Source organism: Suncus etruscus, chromosome 4, assembly GCF_024139225.1.
Source record: "Suncus etruscus isolate mSunEtr1 chromosome 4, mSunEtr1.pri.cur, whole genome shotgun sequence".
Classification (NCBI taxonomy): Eukaryota; Metazoa; Chordata; class Mammalia; order Eulipotyphla; family Soricidae; genus Suncus; species Suncus etruscus.
In genome coordinates, this window is record NC_064851.1 from 46,460,833 (window position 1) to 46,486,146 (window position 25,314).

A 25,314-nucleotide genomic window follows, 5' to 3' on the forward strand; every position below is an offset into this window, starting at 1 on the left:
GAGAGCTTCATGGGTGGCTTAGAGTCCTGTAAAGAATGCTAATTCAGCTTCCTGAACAGAAATTTTCTCAGCGTGGCAGAAAGGGAGAGGCCACTGATGATGTGGTTCCCCCACAATCCATGGGCATCCTTGGGGAACACAGGGTTTGCTCAGTACTTTCTCCTACAAACAGATGCAAAATGCTCTAGGCTCAAACTCCAAATCCACACCCTTCTTTCACCACTCTTGAGCTTTGACTTTCTTTTTCTTTGTTTTGAAGCACAAACTACATTCTCTGTCCACTCCCAAGTCCCCTTATTCTACTATTCCTTCTCATATGCCCCAATTGCCATCTCCCAGGCTTTAGACCACCTCATTGTCCCATCCAGGGTTTAGATGGTTCTGCTTAGGGAACAGTCACTGACGTGTACTGTTCTCAGCCTCAATCTCCAGATTTCTAGTCCTTCTTTTTTTTTTCCTCTAACCCCTACCTCAGCATTTGGCAAGGGTCCTAGTCTGGATAATCTTTGTTTTTCATTCCTTTTGTTTGTTTTGTTTGGTTGTTTTGGGGGCACACTTGGTAATGCTCAGAGCATACTCCTGGCATTGCACTCAGGAGTCACTTCTGGCAGTGGGTGCTCAAGGAGCCATATGAGGTGCTGAGTTTCAAACCTGAATTGGCTATGTGCAAAGCAAGAGCCTTACTAAACTATCTTTCTGGCCCCATTTCTCTGCATTTTAATTGGTGGGTCTTTAATATTCCTTATACCAGACTAGCCTCACTGAGCAGCTGCCTTCTGTTGGAGAATTCTCTACTTGAAGGGTATAGGTATTAAATAAAAAGTCTAGTACACTTTTTGCCAACTTCTTTTGAAACTAGGTTATAGGCATGTGACCTCAGCTCTGGCAAACTTAGGCACCTGCCATCCACATTTGAGTGGGGAAAATAGGTTTCAAAAAGCATGTTCTGAGGGGTTCCATTCTGATACGAACAGATGCTGCTGTGTCCAGCTTCTAGAAATAAGGTTCAGTGTTTCATGGTACAGACTGGGGTTGGTGCCAGATATTGCTGTAGCTAGATGGATCTGTCTTCCTCATAGCATCACTTTTGTAGGCCTTGTTGTCATCTCACCATTATATGTTGAGTGAACCTCCAGATACTCTTGTTTCCTCCCATGCCCCAGTGCTATCCATTAATCGATAATCTCACTAGCTTTCACCAGAACTATCTAAAACAGCTCCCTTGGGACCAGAGCAGCCATATAGTAGATCAGCTATGTGCAAAGGTAACTCCCTATCATCATATATGGTCCTGAATTCCCATCAGGAGTGATCTCTGAGCACAGAGCCAGGAATTAGGCCTAGTTATATACGAATATAACCCCTTAAACAAACAACCTAAAGAAACCAGCCCTCTAACGAGTGTTCCTGTCATTAGCTCACCCCTTTCCATTTAATTTACACTGCAAATCAAAGTGTATGGCAGCAGCACTGATTTCAGAAGTTTCTAGGGAAACCTATAAGTCTAACATACAACTGTAGTGATGTCTACGTCTTCTTATGTTATAGTTTCTGTGTACTGCTTTGATTAGAACATCTGCTCTGGGACTGGAGAGATAATACAGTGGATAGGGCACTGCATTGCTTGTTGCTGACTTGGGTTCAACCTCCTGGCATCCCATTTGGTTCCCTGAGCACCACCAAGTATAATTCCTAAGTGTGGAATCATGAGTAACCCCTGAACATTGCCAATTGTGGTTAAAAACAAAAACAAGAAAACATAGCTTCAGCTCTTATTGGTGTACTTGGCACCTTCTCCTGTCTTTTTCTCTGCATGCCCCCACCTTTTTTGGTTTCAAATGATCATAGATAATATCTCATCTATTATTAAGCCAAATTTCTTGAGAAACTTTTAGAATAAATTGCAGTGTTTATTTTCCAGAGGAAAACAGGCATGGAATTATTTTTAATGGTTAGATAGTTCACCGGGTTATAATTTACAAGTGTACTAAATTCTAGCTGAAGTACACAGTGGTGTATGTGTGTGTGTTTATCTATTTCATCAGACTAGCACTAGAGAATTAGTTAGGAAGACATCACATTGATGCTCTGTATCAAGCTTTAAAAATATTTTGATCTTCATTCCTTCTTTGATTCTTGTTAATGCCTTAGAGGTGGCCAGAGTCATGATGGATTACTGCTCTGGTTTTATAAACAAGGAAATGGAAGTCTATGAACCCAGAGACTCTATCTCCTCATCGGGTACTCTTTTCTCCGCACAACACTGACCCCAAATATGGCAGCCTTTTCAAGGAAATGTTTTCCTAAGAGGGCTCATGACCTGAGGCCTTAAGGAAGGGCAAAGGATGAACGATATAGAAACAAAGCCAGACTTAAGCTTCAGAAGATTTGACATTGATCATTCACCCCCGAACCTTGGATACCATCTATGGAAATAACCAGGTTTTCTACACCATCACCAGCAATCGAACTTCTACCAGGGAAGGGCCTACTGCTGCCCTGGTATCCACTTATTCCAGAGAGAGTTCTTATGTCACCCTGACTACTTGGTAACAGCAACAACTTACTTTCAAGGCAGGGTTCTCTGCATTGCCACCTAATGGTGAAATGAAACCAAAAGATACTTCATGTCGCCCTGACTCGACATAGGATTTGTACAGAAACCAGGATCTCTAACTACAGAAATCTGACAGCAACAACCGTGATTGTAAAGAGCTTTTACTGGGACCCCAGAGAAAGACTTTGGGATTGGACACCCTAGTATGCCTGGAACCTGAAGTTGGTCTTTTGCCAGAATACTTCATAAGTAAGGTCTCCCTGTTTTGGGGCCAAAGGTTTTTCCTTTCTATTTCTTCCATATTTTGCTGTACCTATACAAATAGCAACAACTGCCACACACATACTTTTTTTTATTGTAAGAATTTATTCAAGACAAAATTAATTAACATGAGGTAAACTAACATAACATAATATAGTAACATAACGTAACATGTAATATATTAATATACTATAATAATACATGTAAGTTAAAGAAAGTTTCTGATTAAAACACAATTTTTTTTCATAATGGCTTACATATCTTTCACAGTAGTATTTTAGGTACATATTAACATTGAATCAGGGGAATACCCATCACCAAATATGTCCTCCCTCCATCCCAATTCCCTTTCTACAACTCATATAACTCATCGTCACCCCCCGGGCTGCTAGAGTAGGTGGACCCCTCTTTGTCTGGCTTACTATTAATGATCATATATCTGTTTGGTCCTGGAACCCTCCTTTGTTTCGCCCTCTATTTAAGAGGCAGAGCTAGATAAATCAAGGCATGTGGTTTTGTTTGAAGGAAAGAAAAGCAATAGATTGGGGTACATAATAAGAGAAAAAAAAAAGAAGTCAAATACGCTGAAAATGGGCGGAGTCCCTCTAGAGGCTTCCAACCTCAGTTTGAGAGAGGATGTGAAAAAGGTAATTGAGTGCTCGCTTCGGCAGCACATATACTAAAATTGGAACGATACAGAGAAGATTAGCATAGCCCCTGCACAAGGATGACATGCAAATTCGTGAAGTGTTCCATATTTTAAAAAAAAAGGTAATTGAAACACCACAAAAATACAGAAAGAAATATCAAATTAAATAACCAGTGAGCACTACAGCAATAAAGACAAGCACCACACAATAGTCTGGGTTCTGAAATCAAATCATGCTCGAGTGCAAAAAGAAAGAGAAAGATAAGATAAAATAAAATAAAATAAAATAATATTGGAGGGCCCGGAGAGGTAGCACAGTGGTGTTTGCCTTGCAAGCAGTCGATCCAGAACCTAAGGTGGTTGGTTCGAATCCCGGTGTCCCATATGGTCCCCCGTGCCTGCCAGGAGCTATTTCTGAGCAGACAGCCAGGAGTAACCCCTGAGCACCGCCGGGTGTGACCCAAAAACCAAAAAAAAAAAAATATAATAATAATAATAATAATATTGGAGACATCAACTTTAATCTCTACACCAAAATAAAGAGTCAAAAAAATCGATCAATCAATAAATAAATATGTGGGAAAATGATTGTTTTGTGCCCTTTTTTTTCCTTTTCTTTTTCCCCCTGCATAGGCACAGTAACTATTGGGGATATTATAGAGGGAATTCCCTTGGCCTTGGAGATATAGGGTTTCTCCATCTTTGAAGTATACTGTCATGGGATTAACTATAGACTCCTTGCATGATCATTTACTTTTCCCTTGTTGCTTTCGTGGTGTATGGAAGACTTCTGCTTTGTCTTGGATGGTAAAATCAGACCTCTGTATCTAGAGATCTTGGTGGCTGTGCAACTCAAGGAATGGAGCTTATGATGGAGTCTTTCTTTGTGTCTAGCAGTTATGCTTCTTCAGTGTCATTTTAATCCATCTTCTGTAGTTGGTGGTCTTGGTCATTATGTTGCTCCTAGGATGGAGCCTGGAATAAAGTCTTTTGTTATGTTTCCGGAAGACCCGTTCAGTTATGGTTGTCTCAGTCAGACCTCTGGAATTTGAGATCTTGTTTGTTGAACAGATCGTAGACCAAAAGCTAGGCTAGAGCTTTTTGTTGCTACTGTTGTTGTTGTTGGTCCCTGGATCCGTACTGTCCAGTCTTGGTTGCAACAACCAGTCATCTGTATATAGTGATCTTGGCTTTTGCACAGATCAAAGGGTGACATGTTTTCTGATTTTGTCTTATCGATAGCTGATGAGGAAGGACAACTTGCTCTTAGATCAAGTTGTTCCCATTTCCTCATTGTCAGGTTATCAATTTAGAGCTGGTGCATGTTGGTGTCAGAGCAGCATTGTAAATGCCCTGGAGGGGATTTGGTTCCTAGAGCTGTAGTGGAGAACTCTGTCTGGGATCCAGGAGTCAAGGTTGGACGGTCAGTGTCTAGTTCTCTGGAGCCTAAGTTGTTTCCACATGACATACATTCAGGGTGGGAGATGTCCCTGTGTTGTAAACAAGTATGAGTTCTTATCCCTAGTAGATAAGAGCTTGCTTTTATACGTACAATTTCCCCTTTGTTTAATATGTCTTTGCAGGAGGAAGTGGTGCTACATTATATTGCTGGTGGATTTGAGGGGTGGAGAGAAAACAGACTCCCAAAAAAAACTAAGAATATATATGCTCACGCATATCTAAAGGAAAAAAAGTTTCTTTAAAAAAAAAAAAAGATTAAATAAAAGACGTAATTAAAGGGATAAAGTGGGGCCGGGAGAGATAGCATGGAGACTAGACGTCTGTCCTTCCTGTAGAAGGATGTTGGCTCAGATCCCCGGCATCCCATGTAGTACCCCATGCCCACCCATACTTTTTTTGTTTTGTTTTTGAGCCACACCCAGCGGTGCTCAGGGATTACTCCTGGCAGGCACGGGGGACCATATGGGACACTGGGATTCGAACTAACCACCTTAGGTCCTGGATCGGCAGCTTGCAAGCAAACACCGCTGTGCTATCTCTCCGGGCCCCCCACCCATACTTTTTTATTGTATTTTTTTATCTCTTATCTTAAAAAAAAAGAGATTACTAAACCTTCTGCTACTGTACTAATGATTTTATTGGAGATACAATAATTTTCACATATACACTTGCTACTGAACTTTTTCTTCTTTATTTTTTTTTCTTTTTTTTTAGTTTTCCTTTCTGTTTACTTTGGATTTTTTTGTTTTTGTTTTGTTTTTGGTCACACCCGGCAGCGCTCAGGGGTTACTCCTGGCTCTACACTCAGAAATCGCTCCTGGCAGGCTAGGGGGACCATAATGGACGCTGGGATTCAAACCACCATCCTTCTGCATGCAAGGCAACCCCCTACCTCCATGCTATCTCTTCGGCCCTTTCTTTTGATTTTTTTAATAACTTTTCTTTTTGTCATCTTGAAACAAATGTATTATGATTATGTCAAATATCTGATGCATTTTAATTAAATAAAAAAAGAAGCAAAACCAGAATCAAAGACCAATAAGAAGCACACTGGAAGCTATAGGAGACCAGCCAGCAGATAGTCCTCATGAGGGAATAAAGTGGAGGGAGGGTGACAATGGTGGATAGCTGGTTACAAGAGACCTTGTTATCTGTGCTCAAAATGGGAGAGTTATTAAGGTTGAGCAGTGATATGAAGGAGTTTTTTATTCAGTGGTGCTGATGGGTGAACAGAAAGCCTGAGGGTTGCAAATTCAGTGTAGATTCAATGTTGGAGCCCAAGGGTGTAGTCTTGCTCAGGAGGAATGTGAAGCTCCAGGCCTGCATCCAGTCATGTTGTGGGAACAATGTGATGCCTGGGATCAAAGCCAGGTCAGGTACAATCTATACCTGTACCCTTTCAAATGAAGTATTCATTTACTTTCTATTATTTTTTAAACAAATTCAGTTGGATTTGTGGGTAGAAATATGGAAAAAAAAACTTTCCCCAAGAAGATCAGAAAAGCTTCAGTGGTACCTGTATGGTGCTAGTGAGTATGCTGTCTTAGGTTAGGTTTATGTTAAGTTTTCTTCTTTCCATATATGTATATATATATATGTATATATATAATTAGAGATAATGATGTATTTCAACATATGTAATAGAAATTTTATAAATGATGATTCTATAGGATAACTATTCTATCTAGTGCCCAATGAGATAATTTGTGGACCAAATTTAGTATCAGTGATCAAAATTTCTTCGGAGATTATTGCATATTATTTTTGTTTGTTTGTTTGTTTTTTGTTTTGGGGTCACATCTGGCAGCGCTCAGGGGTTACTCCTGGCTCTAAGCTCAGAAATCACTCCTGGCATGCTTGAGGGACCATATGGGATGCCAAATTCGAACCACTGTCCCATGCAAGGCAAACACCCTCCTTCCATGCTATCTCTGCCCACTCCTGTTCTATTTTTTCTCCTGTTATGCCCATAAGTCTAGCCTTATTTGATCTAGTGTTGTATAAGAAGCTCAGTTTGTCCTGTCTAGAAAGTTCTCTTACTCAGTTTTCACACTGCCTTTGACAAGTGGGAAGAGAGGTAACACAACCAATTCTACTTGTCTGGCTCTTTGTCCCAGATCTACAGTTGAACTGGGGTATCCAGTGACAGGATTAGTGTTTTCAACTTTTTTTGTTTCCTTGGACATCCCAGTCTAATGTGGGATACAACAAACAGGAAGAAATGATTACTTGACTCATCATCATGATAGCCTCATGGTATTTATTATATTTTTGTTTGTTTGTTTTAGGGGGTCCCGGTAGCACTCAGGGGCTAGTCCTGGCTCTACACTCAGAAATCACTCCTGGCAGGGTCGAGGAACCATATGGGATGCCGGGATTCGAACCACCATCCTCCTGCATGCAAGGCAAATGCTCTGCCTCCATGCTATCTCTCCGGCCCTATTTAATATCTTTTTAAAAAACTTTCAGTAGTCATTAAGGTTAGAATAATAAGAGTATCTGTGTTGGCTGCTGATCATTGTACTAATCTTAGAGATATGCCATCCTGTCCTACTTTAGCAACAAAATGGACAAAAGTGAGGGAGGCAATTTTGTACTCAAGAAACATTCTGGTTCTCAAAATCCGTAGATTTATGGTTTTTTTTTTTTTTTTTTTTGGTTTTTGGTTTTTGAGTCACACCCAGCAGCACTCAGGGGTTACTCCTGATTCCTGACTCTACACTCAGAAATCGCTCCTGGCAAGATCGGGGTACCATATGGAATGCCGGGATTCAAACCACCAACCTTCTGTATCTCTCCGGCCCCGATTCATGTTTTTCTTAAACATTTTTTGTTGTTTTTGGGCCACACCTGGTGATGCTCAGGGGTTATTCCTAGCTATACACTCAGAAATTGCTCCTGGCTTTAGGGGACCATATGGGATGCCGGAGATTGAACTCCAGGTCTGTCCTGGGTCAGCCATGTACAAGACAAACACTCTACCACTGTGCTCTCACTTCAGCCCAGATTTATATTTATCTTAAGTTGTGCTTAGATTTATGTTTTCCTCAGCACTCCTTAGCTATTTTAATAGCCCTTGTTATTAAAATAAGTAATTTTCAATGTAAACCACAAATAAAGCAATAGCAAATGGACTCAGTTAATGAAATTGTCAGAATGGGTGTTCAACAGAGAAAAGACTAAACATTTCTCAAATCCTTAACTAGAAATTTACAGAAAATATTTAAAAGAAAATTCCGTTTCTAGAAATTCTTTTTTTTTCTTCTTCAGAAATCCAATTTTTCAAAAATTGATATCAGGAAAGTAAAATTTCAAAGGAGTCTTTCAGCAGGAAATTTCAATTTCAAGCTCATTGACAATAGACTGAAGGTAAAACTGTTGCATGTTCACTCACCAGATCAGGGCCTATGCATTACATAAAGCAAATTGTCTCTGAAAAAAGATAGTCATTTTAAATTCATAAAGAAATCTTTATTCCAGGAGTATCTTGCTTAAACGTGATCTTGGTTTTCTGGCTTTGCTTAAAATATTTCAGCTTAACAATATGTGATAAATGGTGGTTTTCTGGTTTTCTTATCTTAATATGAGGGGCCAAGATTGTTCTCAGAGGAATTTGTACTCCAATGGAGCAGAGACTTTCTTTCAAGTCTCCTTTGATACTTGGCAACAGACCAAGGAATCTAAAATGAGCTGCCTTTAGCATCCAGGTGTGGACTGAGTGGAAGCCAGTGAGTGTGCCCCAGGATATCCCAGTAAATGTGGAACTGGTAAATAGAAGTCTGGTCAAAATGCTTCGTACACTGAAACAACTACTCAGAATTACTTCCTTTTGCAAGGAAAAGAAAACCACCACTCTAAGGGTTGATAGAAGGCATCTTGTGTGTGTGTGTGTGTGTGTGTGTGTGTGTGTGTGTGTGTGTGTCTTTTGTAGAAACTGGAACCCAAGACCTCACACATGCAAGCTAAGTGTTCTGCCTCTGTTAATGAGGAACACCCCCAGTTCCTCATGCATCAGCACAAAGAATGAAGTGATTGGCCTCTCTGAGCCTATTTCCGCTTCTGCAAAATGGACCCATATGGCCGGCATTCCCCTCTCTCAAAGGCAGCATGAGGACTGAGAGAACTATCTTCAAAAAGCTCTAAGCATTATTGTTATTTTCTACCATAATTCATGTAGTTTTCTTTTAGGGGACTTTCCACTTTATTTAGATCCTGGGGCCCACTGCTACTAATGATTGGCCAGATGCTGGGGGCCTGGTCATTGGTTGCTCAGGACCCTATGATGCTGAGAAACACCAGGGCTGTACCTGTTAGTGCTCAGAGGCCCATATAGTACCAGAGATCAAACTTAGGGCCTTGCACATACAAGGCATGTGCTCCACCCCTTAGAGCTTTCTTCCTTGTCCACTTGGTGAAGATATTAAAACATATCTGCATATTCTTTAAAACTTTTACCATTCAAAAGTGCCCTTCAACAGAGGCCCATCTGGGCTCAATCCCTGGCAGGCACCCATTATAGTTCCCCAAGCTCTGCCAAGAATGATCGCTGAGCACAGGGCCAGGAGTAAGCCCTGAGCACTACTGGATATAGCCTGAAAACAACCACAAAAGTACCCTTCTCTTAAGTGCAGAGAGATAACCATAAAAACTTGCTTGTAGCCAATGAATGTAGTAAAGTTCTGAGGCCACATTGTAAAAGCATCCATCTATTTGTCTTGAGACACTTTGGAAGCAGCTGGGCATCATGTTGGAAACCCAACTCTCTGAGGATTCTGTGCTGTGTGAAACCTTTGGAGAGACTAGCTGTAGGCCCACTGCTCCACAGTCCCTCTCAAATCTCCTCAAGTTCCTCCTAGGCCTGGCACCACACATACTGCCTCTAGCACCCCACCACAGATAGAGCCAGTTTTTGACCCTTGCTATTGTGTCTCCATTGTGGAACAAAACTGGCTGTCCTAGCGGGACCTTTTCTCAATTCCTGACCCACAGAGTCTATGGATATAATAAAATATGTGGGTTTTGGGTTGTTTTGGTCATCAAACTTGTGCTATCTGCTATTCAGCAATGGTAACAGTATCCGTCACACATTCTCACAAAGACAGGCTGTGATAACTACAGGAACACCCAGGGCACACACAGGATCAAGCTCAGCAGAAGTGCTAATATTCTGTGTCACTGTGAGGAAGCCCATAATGAGAGGGGCTGATGATTTATTTACTCAAGCTTTATAGAGAGGAAGTGGCAAGGCCAGTCTGACACAGATCTGGCCTGAAATGGAGTCCTTCTGTCAGCCACACCTGGATTCTTCTGGGGGAATGGTGACATCTAAACAAGCAACACAAACCTCTGGAATTCAAGGGCCTTCCCAGGACATTCATTTTAGGTTTCTTTGGTTTCTCTAGTTCATCATTTTGCCAGTTAGTATACAATCTTTTTCTATCAAGAGAGGAAATAAAACCTCTTTATTTTCCTGACCAGCCAATGTTAGAGCTGACTAGTTTTCAAATGTGGCAGCCATTTTTCCTTCCTGAAAGTAGAACCAACTTTATAGCTTCACCCCAGAAGCCCTGATTTGACTAAGAAACCAATCTTTGTGTTTGTTTTTCCTTAGCAGTAAAGTAAAAAAAAAAAATTAATTCATTTATAGCAACTCACCCACACGTTCTCATCTCAAAGTGTTGTGTGATCCACTTACTTTTGATGCCATCGTTGACACACTTGGCTAAATTATCTAGAAGGTTCCTAACACACAGCTCTCTCAGCCTGTCTCTTGAGAGGAACTGTGATGCAGCTGCTGTCCTGGGAAGGTTTGCCCAGCCTCTAGTACAGGAAATGCACCCCACTTTTGGCCCTGTTACCCAAAGAACCTCTCAATCTGCAGATCCTTTCCAAAGACATACACCCCCCTATGAGTCTTTGAATTAACTGTGCTTAGGGCTGAAGAGATAGTATAGTAGGTTAATGTCATTTGCTTTATGCACAGCTGACCTAGCTTGATCCCCTAAGCCATATATGGTCCCCCAAGAACTACTATGAGTGATCCCTACTTGCAGAGCCAGGAGTAAGACCTGAGCTCTGCCAGATGTTCTCCTGTACTAGAAAAAATAACTGTGTCCATCTCAGTGGTAGACACCTGTGGTTCTACCTGGACTTTCCAGTGTAGACTCTGAGCTGTACCAGCTGTACCCTTTATTGGTCCAACCCTGCCTGAACTGCAAACTCTAGCTGGCAAGAGTCCCACCTCTTCAAAGGCAGACTGGAGTGAAATGAGACACTCACTCTTTCACTTAAGAGTGAAGCTGAGGGCTTCTCTGTAGTAAAATCCCTGCAGTAAAATCCACCCCAAAGAGGCATCTCCTCTTTCATGTGGTTAGAAGGTTCTCCAAAGGACTATGGCTAACCAGCTCACACCTGTGGTTTTGGGACTCTGGAGTTGATTTTCAGACACAATCAGTTCCAGTCAGCTTGGACTTGGTAGTTCTTCGAAAGCCACAGGCACTGGACATAGATGCTGAATTTCTTCCCTCAAAGGTGAAGACATTTGTCCTCAATTTTGGCCCTCACTTGGGCCCTCCAGGGTCCCCTAGCAGTAACCTGTTATCAATGAATGATAGCAAGGAGCTGAGATTTGAAGTAAGAGTGATTTATGCTTAGGTTTACCCCATGGCTCTCACTTTTTTTAAACTCAGGAAAAAGGATGGAGGAATGGTCCTCAAACTACGGCCCGCGGGCCACATATTGTATTTATTCCCATTTTGTTTCTTCACTTCTAAATAAGATATATGCAGTGTGCATAGAAATTTGTTCATAGGTTCGGGGGCCGGAGAGATAGCATGGAGGTAAGGCGTTTGCCTTTCATGCAGGAGGTCATCGGTTCAAATCCCAGCGCCCCATATGGTCCCCTGTGCCTGCCAGGAGCAATTTCTGAGCCTGGAGCCAGAAATAACCCCTGAGCACTGCCGGGTGTGACCCAAAAAAAACCACAAAAAAAAAAAAAAAAAGATAATAAAAAAAGAAATTTGTTCATAATTTTTGTTTTTACTATAATCTGGCCCTCCAACAGTCTGAAGGACAGTGAACTGGCCCCCTGTTTAAAAAGTTTGAGGACCCCTGAATGGTCTCTGAATCACTGCAGGGAGCAACCTCAAGCACCAAGTTAGGAGTAGCCCTTGAGTCCTATCAGCATGGCCCCACCCTCACCCCAAATGCTCCTTCAAGGTGTTCAGAGGGCTGGAATATGTGTTTTGCATGTGCAAGATCTATTTTCCACCCCCAGAATTACATGGTCCCCCAAAATTTCCAGGGAAGGGAATTCCTATGCATCAAGTCAAAAGTATTCCCTATGGGGCCGGAAAGATAGCACAATGGTAGGGCACTTGCCTTACACGTGGCTGACCTAGGATGGACCTTGGTTTGATTCCTGGTGTCCCATTTGGTCCCCCAAGCCAGGAGCGAGTTCTGAGCACATAGCCAGGAGTAATCCCTGAGCGGTCACTGGGTGTGGCCCAAAAACAAACAAACAAACAAACTAAAGTATTTCCTAGGTATTAATGGGTGTAGCCTAAAGGCAGCTCCACAGGGGCCCAGACAAATAGGGCTCGTGTCTTGCAAATGTACAGTCATGAACTCTAATGCCCAGTAGCCCACATTCACTAACTATGAACCTGTCAGCTCTGCTGCTGGAGAGTTCCAGATTTGCAAGTGGTTTTTGGCTCTAACACAGTCAGAGGTATGTGAGCACCACCAAGTACAAGGGGGAACCCTTGTAAGTACTACAACTAAAAGATGTGTGAATGAAGGAGACAGACCTCTGGCATGCATGTGTGTGAGTATCACAGCCACCCTCAGGGAACTTCACACTCAACTTGTGGGCTCTAATCAAGAGTGCTCATCCAATGAGCACTGTGAAAACATTATAGCTACTGGAGCACAAACCTCATGAGCACCACAATCAAAACTTCCCCCCTGGCAAGTACCCTGAAAAAAGTACTAACACCATAGCTAGGTCATCACAACACCAACATCAATGAAGGGAACATGAGGAAGATAAAAGTAGTAATTAAAGCCATTTTAAAATGAATTATTTGGTCCCCCGAGCCTGTTAGGAGTAATTTTTGAGCTCAGAGCAAGAGTAATCCCTCAGTGCTGCCAACTGTGCCCCCCCCCAAATAAAATGAATTATAAAAATATTTAATGAAAAGGACTGAAGCAATAATGTAGCAGAAAAGGCACTTGCCATGCACATGGCCAATCCAGGTTCAAACCCCAGCACCCTATATGGTCACCTAAGCACTCCTAGGAGTAAGCCCTAAATGTAGAGGTAGAAGTAAGCCTGGAGCACAGCCAGTGTGGCCCCAAAACAAAAACAATTTAATGAGGATTTTAAAATTAAAACATTCTCCATAGATTTGTCCCTTACACACACAGATACACATACATACATGCAAATGCACATGTACTCACATTCCCACACAAACACAGCCCTAACCTACAAACGTAGATCAGGTATTGGTTCTGTGAAAAAAATTGCTCCAAATAATGAGTCCTTCAGAAAGATAGAAAGAAGGGAGTGCCATGGCTGAGCCAAGAGCAGTACTCAAGACCAAGATCCTTTAGATGTGGCCTCCCCCAAAAGGAGAGAGACAGGATGAAAGGGCAAGAATCTGTAGTTGTGGTGTGCGTGTGACATAAGCAAAAGGCAGAAAACCTTTCATCATTTAATACTTCAAAAAGACATCTGATGAGAGGGACTTTTGTATCATTCACATGTTTGTTTCATATTCCACATCAGGGTTATCTAGAGTCACAGTGACTCCAGGGCACAGACCAGACCCAGTGGGAATCCCCTCAAAAGGGAGCCAGCCTGCAGCTGAAATTCTTCCTTCCATGAGTGGAGAAGAGGATTATATCCTTTGCCAATGTGGGATGGACAGAGAGCTGTCAATAACCAGGCAAAATGCATCTGATAGCTTTTCAGAGTTCTTAGGTGTGATGCTCTTTAGATTCAAAGAACTGAATTAATCTGTAATGTTATTCTGTCCTCCAGACTGAAGGCTTCTTCCCTTTGTGGGTGAGTTCCCTTGCTAGCATGCTTGCTTCTCTTCTACATGATGGCTGGAACAGAATGACCTGGATCTATTCATGGAATGTTCCTTCTTTTCTGAGGGGTGTTCCCAATTAGTGTCTATGGGACCTGGGACAATTCCCAGCAGTATTCAGGAAAATAGACCAAGTGGTTTGTTTTTATTGCCCATGGTATTGCTGACCACCAGGGACAACTCCAGCAGTGTTCCAGGGACTTTTGAGTCAGGAATGCAGGAGGCCAAGTGGTACCAGGATTTAAACTGGTCGTTGCCTGCAAAGCAGTTGCCGGGGCCAATAGTAATAGTATATCTGGGAGGGTGTTTCCCTTGCACTCAACCAACAAGTTTTGCCCTTGACACCCCACATGGTCCCCCCACCCCCACCCCGGCCTTGCCAGGAGTGATCCCTGAGAGTAGAGCCAGGATTAATACCTAAGCATCACTAGTATTTTCCCAAAACAAAAACATAGCACTTACCTGGCTCTCCCCCACTCAAATTCACTCTTAACCCTTTTCCTTCTGTTCTGTCCCTGCAATACCAACCACAGATCTAATAACCATCCTTTAGAAACACAATATTATACAGAGTTTGTAACTTTCCACATGACTGCTGCAATTTTGGGAACTCTGAGAAGGGTAGAAGGGATAGGAAACTATGAAACAAATTAGTATCTTGTTTTTTCCAACTTCAGCTAAAATAGTTGTAACATGCATTTCAAAACGTTGTTTTTTTAAAATATGGAACGCTTCATGAATTTGCATGTCATCCTTGCGCAGGGGCCATGCTAATCTTCTCTGTATCGTTCCAATTTTAGTATATGTGCTGCTGAAGCGAGCACATTTCAAAACGTTTTAAACAAAACCTGAAGGGGCCATGACTAGTTCCTAATTAATTTATACAAAGGGTGTCTGTGTCCATAGTCTGGTCCCTCCCTCTAGAGATCATCTCAGCTTACTCCTATCTCTGTGCTCTTGGATGACTCCTGGTAGGGCTCTGAAGACCCTATGAGGTACCCTGGATCAAATCCAGGCTGGCTATGAGAGTGGAATATCTGCTGTACTATCTCTTGAGCTCCACTACAAAAAATAAAATTTAGGGCCCGGAGAGATAGCACAGCGGCGCTTGCCTTGCAAGCAGCCGATCCAGGACCAAAGGTGTTTGGTTCGAATCCCGGTGTCCCATATGGTCCCCGGTGCCTGCCAGGAGCTATTTCTGAGCAGACAGCCAGGAGTAACCCCTGAGCACCACCGGGTGTGGCCCAAAAACCAAAAATAAAATAAAGTAAAATTTAAGTTTAATAAATAAATATTTGAGAATTTTTAAAAAGTAGGTGACAACTCTCACCCCTGGCCCTGCCCAAGGGTGCAGAGGACAAGAAGCGTGGTCTCTAGAGTCTGCTCTTTTTTTCCACAGCCATTGCTTTGTCTACTGAGAGAATTACTCCACATTGCTTCTCTCATCCTCCAGCTCTCTTTGCTGACAGCAGAACAGTTCTCCCCAGGCCTGTGTCAGGGCTCAGTGCTGACAGCCTTCCTGTCATCCGGTGCCTTAGGCACATCCCTGCGGAGTAGACTCAGAGGCAGAGGCTACATGCACATGGCTTACAGGGTAGTGCTGTTGGAAATGACAGCTCCCAGGCATTGAGATCTGCCTGACCAGTGTATAGGAAACTCATGGAACTAAGGCTGAGTTGGCCCTTCCACGAGGTGTTGAATTAAGGGAAAAGAACAAGAGTGTGGTCCTGCTGCTTCTGCAGTTGTCCAAAGAGGATGGGCACTCCCATTAACTAAGGGCAACTCCATGAAAGAGCCCGCTACTGCTGCACTCAAGCAGCATGTTACACCCCAGGATGCAGGAGAAAGAGCACCTGTCCACAGGGAGTAACTGGTGGCACACATCAGCCATGGACATCTAGAGGGGATGGTGCTACAATTCCTGCTTCTCACTACGCCCCATCAGCCCTTGATCTCACTGTCAAGAAACAGGTGCAGAGCAGAGAATCCAGGGAACCTCACTATTGCTGGGGAAGAAGGAGCTGTGAACTATGGGCAGGGTAGGGAAGGGGGAACTGGCTCTCAGAAGAGGATCAACTGACCTCTGGCAGAAGAAATCCTCATCAACAATCTGACACCATGTTTAGAGTCAGAGAGAGGGTGCAAGTACCTAGGGCCCCAGTTCAAACCCCAATACCACATGGTCTCTTGAGTCCTGCCAGGTGTGGCCTAAAATAAAATTCTCCAAGCAGAGTTTATTTTCTCTGGGGAGAGCCTACTTTGAGCTTGGTGAGAGTAATTTTTGAAGCATGGCAGACTCATAAGAACCTTAAGGAGGAGAATGTCTAAGAAATGTTCTGAGAACTGACTAAAGCCAGGAGCCATGTCACCTATTTTTTTTTTCAATCATTTAAATAAGTATATCTCTTCTCTCCTAGCAAGTATCTTGAATTCACCAAAGTGCTTAACCAGGTCCTATTTGGTTTCCAGCTTTCTCGTCTCCCCCTGTTTCAGGACCATATCTTCCTTTTCTCCTCACAATGGAGGAGAACAGCCTGGGAGAGAAGTTATCTCCTGACACTTCCTGCCTTCCTCAAGAAAGAGGAAGAGGATGAGGCAGGAAAACTGCGGGACTGAGGGGCTGCGTGTTTCAGACAAGAACACTAGAGCGCAAAAAAAGTTAATGCTCCCCTCCACACCGACCACAACATAACATTGATGTAATACCAGTTTGTCATTATCTCCCAAAGTAACTGTACCAAGAATAGCTGATGCAACCCATAGCCTATGACACAGTTAGCTAGGTCCTGGCAAAAAAATTGAGAGTGTGACAAGGGTGAATATTGCCCCATTGGCTGGAAGGGGTTTTGCCATCAACAAAGAACCATCATGACAACAGGATAGAATGAAAGCCAGGCACCTGCATCATGCAGACAGAAATGGGTCCCCTCACTCTGACTTTTTCTCCCCTCCCTCCCTCTTCTCTCCTCTCTTCCGCCTCTCTCATCCCTCCATGACAAACAGAGTTGTTATCCCTGGCACACTGGCTGATTTCCAAAGCTCTTGGCTTGATTAATTTCAGCTCCTTCTCCGACTGGGTACTCAGTTCTTGACACTTGAACCTGTCACCAGGTGATTCCACAAGAGCAGGAGGAAGACTTGTGTGATCTCAGAGCATCACAGGAGGTTGATACCAGATTCCATTTCGAAACCTACAGCTTTTCTAGGGTTTCATTCCAGTAGTGCCAATCAAACCTGCCTGTCCCAATACTAAAACAAAACAAAACAAAACAAAATGCCTGTTCTCTTCCCACACCACTGGCTGTCTCCACTAAAAGCTCCCCTCCTTCTTTGTAGACAGACTTCAGATCTGCCTTTTGCAGACCCTTTCCAATTAGCAGATACAGGGGCCGGAGCAGTGGCACAAGCGTTAAGGCATCTATCTGCCTTGCCTGTGCTAGCCTAGGATGAACCGCGGTTCGATCCCCGAGTGTCCCATATGGTCCTTTAAGCCAGGAGCGATTTCTGAGCACATAGCCAGGAGTAACCCCTGAGAGTCACTGGGTGTGGCCCAAAAACAAACAAACAAACAAAAAAACAATAAAACCAACACCCCCAAAACAAACAAACAAACAAAAAACAATCAGCAGATACAATCTCCCCATTACTTCCCCTTCCCTCTCCCAGTCCTGGCCCATTTCTTCCCCTACCCATAAGACCATTCAGATCTAGTGCCCTCTCTCCCCTGTTTCAGATACCCAGGACACCTTGCCTACCCACAGTTTCTTTCTCTTAAGACTTGCCCTATTAAAATGATCTAGAATAAATCTCTAAGCATTAGCATTATTTAACACAGCAGCCTCAGTTCTAGTGATCTGTGCAAAAACTTATTTACATTTCAAATAATGTTTTAAGCAAACAATTTTCCTCCCATTTCATAGAAGATGTTGTCTAGTGGCCCAGAAGCCCACACCTCATAAATAGGTAGCATCTGAATCCAGGCAAACTGGCTTCAAATATCATCCTTTGAACAACAAGCAATGACTTCTCAATGTTCTTAACAGCTTTCATGATCAAGTGTCCTGAGGACTCAAGGCCTTTTATTTCAGATTCACCCATCTGCACCCAGAGAAATAAACCCTTTATTTTCCCCACCTGCATAGGTAAGTTAGGCTTGAACATTTGACCCTCTGGAAAACAGAGCCCTGGTTTGTACTATCTCCCAAGTTACCACTGTGCAAACAGTCTCTGTATGGGCAATTTCAGGCTGCCATTGCACTATGGTAGAGACAGAACTGGAATGGAGCCAGAGAGACAGGCCAGTGGTCAAAAATTGACTTTGCATGTGGCCAGTCCCACTTCAATCCCCAGTGCTACATCACTGCCATAGTAATTTTTGAGCACAGGGTCAGAAGTAAGCCCTGAGAATCATGGATGTGACCCCCCAAATATTATTTTTATAAGATAATGCAATCAGCTATTGCACATCCTCAGACTCCTGTCTAAGGCCTACTTTACCACCCCCATCCTGCCCCTTCTGATACTTACCTGACTGCCCACAAAGGCCACAAGCCAAAGTGTTACATGGGAGGTGAAAACCTCTCGAGTGCCACCTCTGGTTGGCATTCTGAGGGCATGTCTGAGGGCCGAGATCAGCAATTAACTGATTAACCATCAAGGCTGCTGACCATTCTTGTGACTGGCTCCTGTCTCTGCCTAACCAGCTGCCCTCTTCCAGAACAAAAGGCCACATCACACGGAATCAGTCTCAGAGCCTCACCCTTTGCACACTCCACACCCTGGGCTTCTTTCTCTGCCTCTCTCTTCTCAATTCACCCACACTTTGCAGATCCTGCTCTTCTTATTCCACAGAGATTCCTGAATGCAGGCATCCTCCATTCAGGTAGCTAGCTCTTCAGGCTGATGCTCCTATTTCTCCACTGACCTTACACACTGTCTAACCCATCAGTAGAGTCAGAACAAAAGGGTGATGGAGACCCTCCTACCTTCCAGACCATTATCAGGGCCTTGGTTTCCTCTGTCCCAAAGCTCCCTATTTTCATGTACACTCCTATCACTTCTCTTCTGAATCTTATTAACCTTCCAAATTCAAAATCAGGTGATTTCAGTGAACCATTTCTTGGCAACTACCTCAAAAAACATTAATTTGAAAAGATATACACACATCTAGGTTCACTGTATCAGAAAGAGCAATAGCCATGGTCTGGCTACAATTCAAATGTCTAATGACAAGTGCATGGATAAAGAAGTTGTAAAATATATATTTATATAAATACAAAATTTATATTAATGTTTATATTTTAAGATAGATTATATAAATATATAATTAAACAAAATTATTATAAATATGATAGAAAGAGCAATGTTCTATATAAATATATAATTATAAATGTATACATTATACATATAACTTTAATGGAACTGGAGGGTATTATGTTAAGTAAGTCAGAGGAAAAAGAATACTAGATGGTCTCACTCTTCTGAGAGAGAGAAACAAAATAAGGGAATAGACTACCAATTTATGATAGATTCTTTACTGGGTTACAAACATCAGATGAGCATGACGAGAAAAGGAGGAGGACTGGGAGTGACACTTTCCCACTAGCCACATTCCCAGGTCTCTCATTTAATATATCTTTATTTAAGCACCATGATTGCAAACATGTTTGTAGTCGGGTTTCAGTCATAAACAGAATACCCCCCACCCTTCACCAGTACAACATTCCTACCACCAAGGTCTCCCTCCCCCAAGCCTACCTGTATTCGAGACAGGCATTCTACCTCTCTCATCTTTAACATTGTCATGCTAGTTGTTAGTGTAGTTATTCCCCTAACAGCGTTCACCACTCTTTGTGCTCAAATTGTGAGCAGGTCCTTTCAGCGCGTCCAGCGTCCAGCCCTTAACGCTATTGTCTCTAGGCCTTGTTACAGTAATGTCTTTAATTTTTCTTAAAACTCATAGATGAGTGAGACTATTCTGTGTCCATCTCTCTCCCTCTGACTTATTTCACTCAACATAATAGAATCCAAGATGCCCTTCAACAGATGAATGGCTAAAGAAACTGTGGTGCATATACACAATGGAATATTATGCAGCCATCTCATTTACTATTTCATTTATTTGGAGAGTCTCTGAGCCATGCTTAGTACACCTAGGGCTCCTCTCCACTATGCTCAAAGGACCATAAAGTGCTGTGTTAGGTTACACCTTATTTTACCTAAAAAAAAGAATGTCCCTGGTTTCTTTGTATCTGTTTGTTTACAACTTGGTTTTCACCTGGGCAGGACAGGCTCAGGTTAGCTGCCTCACCCGGGGGGAGGTCCCTGTACTTAATAAAAAAAGTTCTGGCAGGCAGCTTTGTGGTAAAAGACTAGGTAAAAGACTGCTAGACTATCAGTGTTTTACCCTCAGTCTGGTCTGGATTCTCATTATTATTATTTTTATTTCTTTTTGGATCACACCCAGTGATGCTCAGGGGTTACTCTTGGCTATGTGCTCAGAAATTGTTCCTGGCTTGAGGGACCATATGGGACACCAGGAGATCAAACCGCAGTTCATCCTAGGTTAGCAAGTACAAGGCAGATGCCCTACTGCTTGTGCCACTGCTTCGGCCCCAAGATCTGGATTATTTCATGCGGGGCTCTGATTTAGGCTCCTTCACCTGGGGTGGGAGATAAGGCGTGTGGGGTGATTTTACAGTGCTGGGGCTCAAATGGGGTCTGTAGCATGCAGGTCATATACCTTAACCCCTTTTCTCTCTTTGAGTCCCTCTCTTAATATTTTGTTCCTTATTTCATTTAATTTGGGGGTGGAGTACCCAGAGGTACTCAGGGACTATTCTTGGCTCTGTGCATGGGGGTGAACCCTAGCAGTGCTCAGAATGCTGAGGATTCAAATATGCAATATGCAAGGCAAGTGACTTACTTAACCCCTGTTCTGTCTCTCAGGACCCTCACTTAAGCAGTACACTCAGTTCAAACACCTAAATTATAAATTCTAGGGGCCTGAGCCGTGGCGCTAGAGGTAAGGCATCTACCTTGCAAGCGCTAGCCTAGGACAGATCACAGTTCACTCCCCCTGCGTCCCATATGGTCCCTCCAAGCCAGGAGTGATTTCTGAGTGCATAACCAGGAGTAACCCCTGAGCATCCAACAGGTGTGGTCCAAAAAAACAAAACAAAAAATATATAAATTCTAGTATATAGATGATATGATATGATTTTACAATTATATTATATATTAAAATATACATGCAGCAATTTCTTTCTACCAATTATCATTGGTTACAACTATGTTTCTCCCTCCCCACCCCCAAGGCAATGTGGCTAGGTGCTTGTAGATTTTTTCTAAGTTCTTGATGGATGACAGCATTGTACCAAACAATGACACTTTGGGTCTCTTTCACTCTGCCACACCTTGCCATTATTGAGCTGCCTGCCTCTTTGCCTCTGTGGCTGCATAAATTCTGTCCCAAGGTCTCTTTCTCAGTCTCTCCAACATAGCCTTTGTTGTACTTGGCAGTTATTTTTTTTCCTTTTTCTTTTTTTTTAAGTCTCAGTCGCCTTTGTGTAAGTGTCTTTGTTCCAAAGTCTTGAAGCTTAAAGTAGATTGCATTACTTGAAGGCTTAGTGAATTGGCCCTGGTTAATCAGATAAGCTCTAGAAAAATTCCTTGGAAATCTTTAACTGATAGGCTTAAAAAGATCTAGCACAATCAGTTTATCAGGACAAGATTTTGGTTGATACTATCAAAAATGGAAGGATCCTGCAGTTATCTAAAGAACTGAAGGAATAAGGAGAGAACTCAGGGCTGAGTTTGGACAGGCACATATGCTCAGCCTCAGGCAGAGTATGCATCCCCAACCCAGGACTCCTGGAAAGAGGTTGGAGACCAAGCAACAGGAATGACTAGCATTCCTGTAGTCAGAAACAAAGAATTAATGGGGGTAAACAACGTTTTAACTTCCTGGACATGCTGGCAGCCTCCTTGTTATCAACACCATGACAGAGATTGCCTAAGAAAGTCACCCTTCCAGGCATATGCACACAAATACATGCACGCGCGCGCGCGCGCACACACACACACACACACACACACACACACACACACACACACACACACACACACTGATGTCTGTGCTTCTATTAGTCCAGTCTCATTCTCATGGTTTGATCACACCAGAGCTTCTCCCAAGCTGCTTTGACCCACAACTCTATACACCTCTGCACACAAACACCGCTCTAGTCACGCTGACTGAAAATCAGAGATGATGATACCACTGAACTCAAGATTCAAAATGGCCAAGAACAGGACAGTTCCAGGGATCCCAGAGTGTAGTTCAGGGAACAACATTCAGTGGCACCCTCTGCACCCCAACCTTGTATGTGCAACATCCAGGGCTCTGCCAGCAAGTGTGTGAGGCCCAGAGAGCACCATGAACAATGAATGAGCAACACCACCAGAGCATAGCATCATATTAACAACAAGGGAAGGGCAGGGAAAAAGCAAACACAGATAAGAAATGAGGGCTAAAGAGTTAGATATTAAAAAAGATTAATAAAATAGCAAATGAAAAAAGTCCATATAAAATTTGATGTACTCTCCTATTCTGAACAAAGTAACATCTAAGTTTTGGCTCAAAGATCTTCTGAAATGAAAGAACAGTTAAAAAGGGATAGTTATCTCCCTGTATGGGTGTAGAAGGGCTCTATCCCTTCATCTCTGCTCATTCTTAATTTAAAGTTTGCAAAAGGACAGGGACCTGATAGGGCTGGCGCCCTTTAGATGCTGAGGTGCTGAGGCTCGTTAGTGCAAATCAACAGGAGCTGCAGGAGCTGGGAGTGGGGTGGGGAGCAAATGGCTGCTTGAGAGTCTGTACTCTCACATAGGCAGCAATCAAGACCCTCCCAGTTCATGGAGAGGGAAGCTTCCAAAGCAACAAAGTGCCAGGAAGAGGGGCTGCTGGAGGCACTTGCCAAGACAAATGTGAAGGAGGGATAAGAACAGCTGCCCCTTAACACAGGTGCAGAGAGGACTCTAACAGCAGGCCCCATGCAAAGGATGAAATCAGCACATGAGAACTTTGCACCCTGGTGGATCATGGCTGAAAAGTGTGTGGAAACCTCCAGGCCCACATGTACTAAAGAGTATAGAGGAGGGGAATCTGCAAAGCTCTCTTGCATTCTTCAGCCTGAAGCCTTCTCTTTGGGGCTGTGCAAGGCCTCCAGCCCCTCACTGGAGCACACTGACTTTTGTGCAATGTTTCCCTAAAGGAGTAAGACCGCCTCCACTTCCTGCTGCCACACAGGGATGCTGCATCCATCAGGGGTGCTTTCTGCTAATTTGTTTAAAGATAGAGTTCAAGGGGCCACTCAAGTGGGCTGAGATTAGGCAAGAGGCTGGAGTTTGTTTCCCAGCACTACATGGTCTCCCCATATAGTAACTCTGGAGCACAGAGCCAAGAGTTGCACCTAAGTGCCTGTTTCCCCCCCCCCCCCCCAAGTACAAGAAACAAAACCAGGCAGATTTTCAGGGGATTGGGGTAGAGTACTTTTTTCTGAAAAGGGTCAGGCAGGCAAAATCTGGGACCTTTATCATATGGCAGCTGTAGCAATAGAAGTCAAATGTCTACCCAATTGAAATTCTTCCACAAGTTTGTCTCAATTTTATTTCATCATTCCTTGAACCTCATATGTTTCCCTGCATCAAAGGAAATGTATTTCTTATTCTTCCAGGATGGAGACATTTTCCTCATATTCATTAGAAACAAATTTTAGCTATTTGGAAAATGAAATGTTATAGGACAGAAACTATCTTCTGTGGAGAACAGACAGACCACCTGTCATAATGGTGTGCGGGGTGGGGGTGGCCGGAACCGGGGACCAGTGTTTGTATTAGAGGGATGTGAAGCAATGAATCAAAAGTCTGTCTCTGGGGATGGGGAGATAGCTTAAAGGAGCTCAGAGCTTTCCCTGAGGAATGAGATCCCTGCTCTATATAGGTCTCCCTCCCTCTGCGCCACTGAGTGCAGCTCTGATGACACCACAGATTTAAGGCCTGATCACTTAATCGTCCAATCAAATCAGTTGGCTGAGAACTGCTGAGAGATGACGCCTGGGCCTGCTGAATGTGAATAATATTTATTTATTCGTCTTTAACCCTAAAAAGAAAAAAAATCAAGTTTTTCCTTTTTTTCAGTCCTGCAGCTGTGAGATCAGATTTGGGCTAACAGCTTGACTTGGGCAACAGGCGCCCAGAAAGTGGGCTACTTAGAGCAGGGGAGAAGGGAGGCAAGCAGTCTAGAGGGGAGGAGAAGGGAGGGAAAGCTAAAAACTAAAGCAGAAAGCGCCATCTGATTAGGCACAGACCCCAGCTGAATAAAAGGGCAGTGTCTGCAGGGGACAGTTGACAGTAAAAAGCTCAGAGTAGATACAGTTTCAGCCTCTGCCGTCCCGGGGAGCCCCAGGGGAGTGGGAAGAGCCGCAACAGGCAAAAAAAAAAAAAAAAAAAAAAAAACCTTTCTTTAGGGTCTCTGGTTTCATGGGGCTTGGCAGGAGGAGAAAGGGGCCCTGCCTGAGAGGGAGGTGCAGGCTTCCCTCCCCCAGGGCGCTGATTCTGCAGTGAGTCGAGATCTGCTCTCCCCGAGGACCATTGCTCTTTGGCAGGCGTAGAGGCCCGGACGTCCCGGGTCTGGGGGTGAGGTTGGGGCACACAAGGTCAAGACAAGCAATGCCAGCAAAGGGCTCTGTAATTACGGCCCTACACGTCCCGGCACTGGCCCTAGAACTAAAAGAAAAGCACAGCTGGTGAGCACATACCCATCCTCAGAGCCTGCAACTCCCGAGCTAATTAAAAGGCAGATTGGAGCGCCAGGCGGTCCAGGGCACTGCTGCCTGCTGCCTGCTGCCTAAGCACCTCTGAGAAAGGAGAGATGTGCACTTCACGGCTACACTTCCCTGTGCCAGCAGAACGGGACGACTCTCATTTCCAGCTCAATTCTCTGAGAGAGAGACCTATGAGCTCCTGGGTGAGATTTTAGGCTAAAAGGAGAAAGTGCCCCAGAGGCTGCTCTTTCTCGCCCTGGGGCTCAGGTCAGTAAAACCATGGAATTAATGTGGCTGGTGAGGGAGAAAAACAAAACCCCAAAGCCTCTAACCCTTCAGGGGGGCGTTTGATCATTTCCTTCTGGGAGGCAGTTTTTGACAGTTTAATCAATGACTGTTTGAGTTTAGCTCTCCTTTGGAGCCAGAGTGGGCCAAGTCAATATGAATAGTTTTCTGCTTTGCAAA

At 43.5% G+C, this 25,314-nt stretch overlaps 2 non-coding genes across 2 annotated transcripts; one reads left to right on the forward strand and one right to left on the reverse strand.

Annotated features, from left to right (window-relative positions):
- The first annotated feature begins 3,473 nt into the window (after positions 1-3,473).
- On the forward strand, positions 3,474-3,580 carry LOC126008294 (U6 spliceosomal RNA). The gene has a single exon (XR_007495632.1). It is a non-coding gene; the product is annotated as a U6 spliceosomal RNA (small nuclear RNA).
- An 11,163-nt stretch (positions 3,581-14,743) lies between these two features.
- LOC126008299 (U6 spliceosomal RNA) lies at positions 14,744-14,850 on the reverse strand. Its single transcript, XR_007495636.1, has one exon. It is a non-coding gene; the product is annotated as a U6 spliceosomal RNA (small nuclear RNA).
- Positions 14,851-25,314: the final 10,464 nt, after the last annotated feature.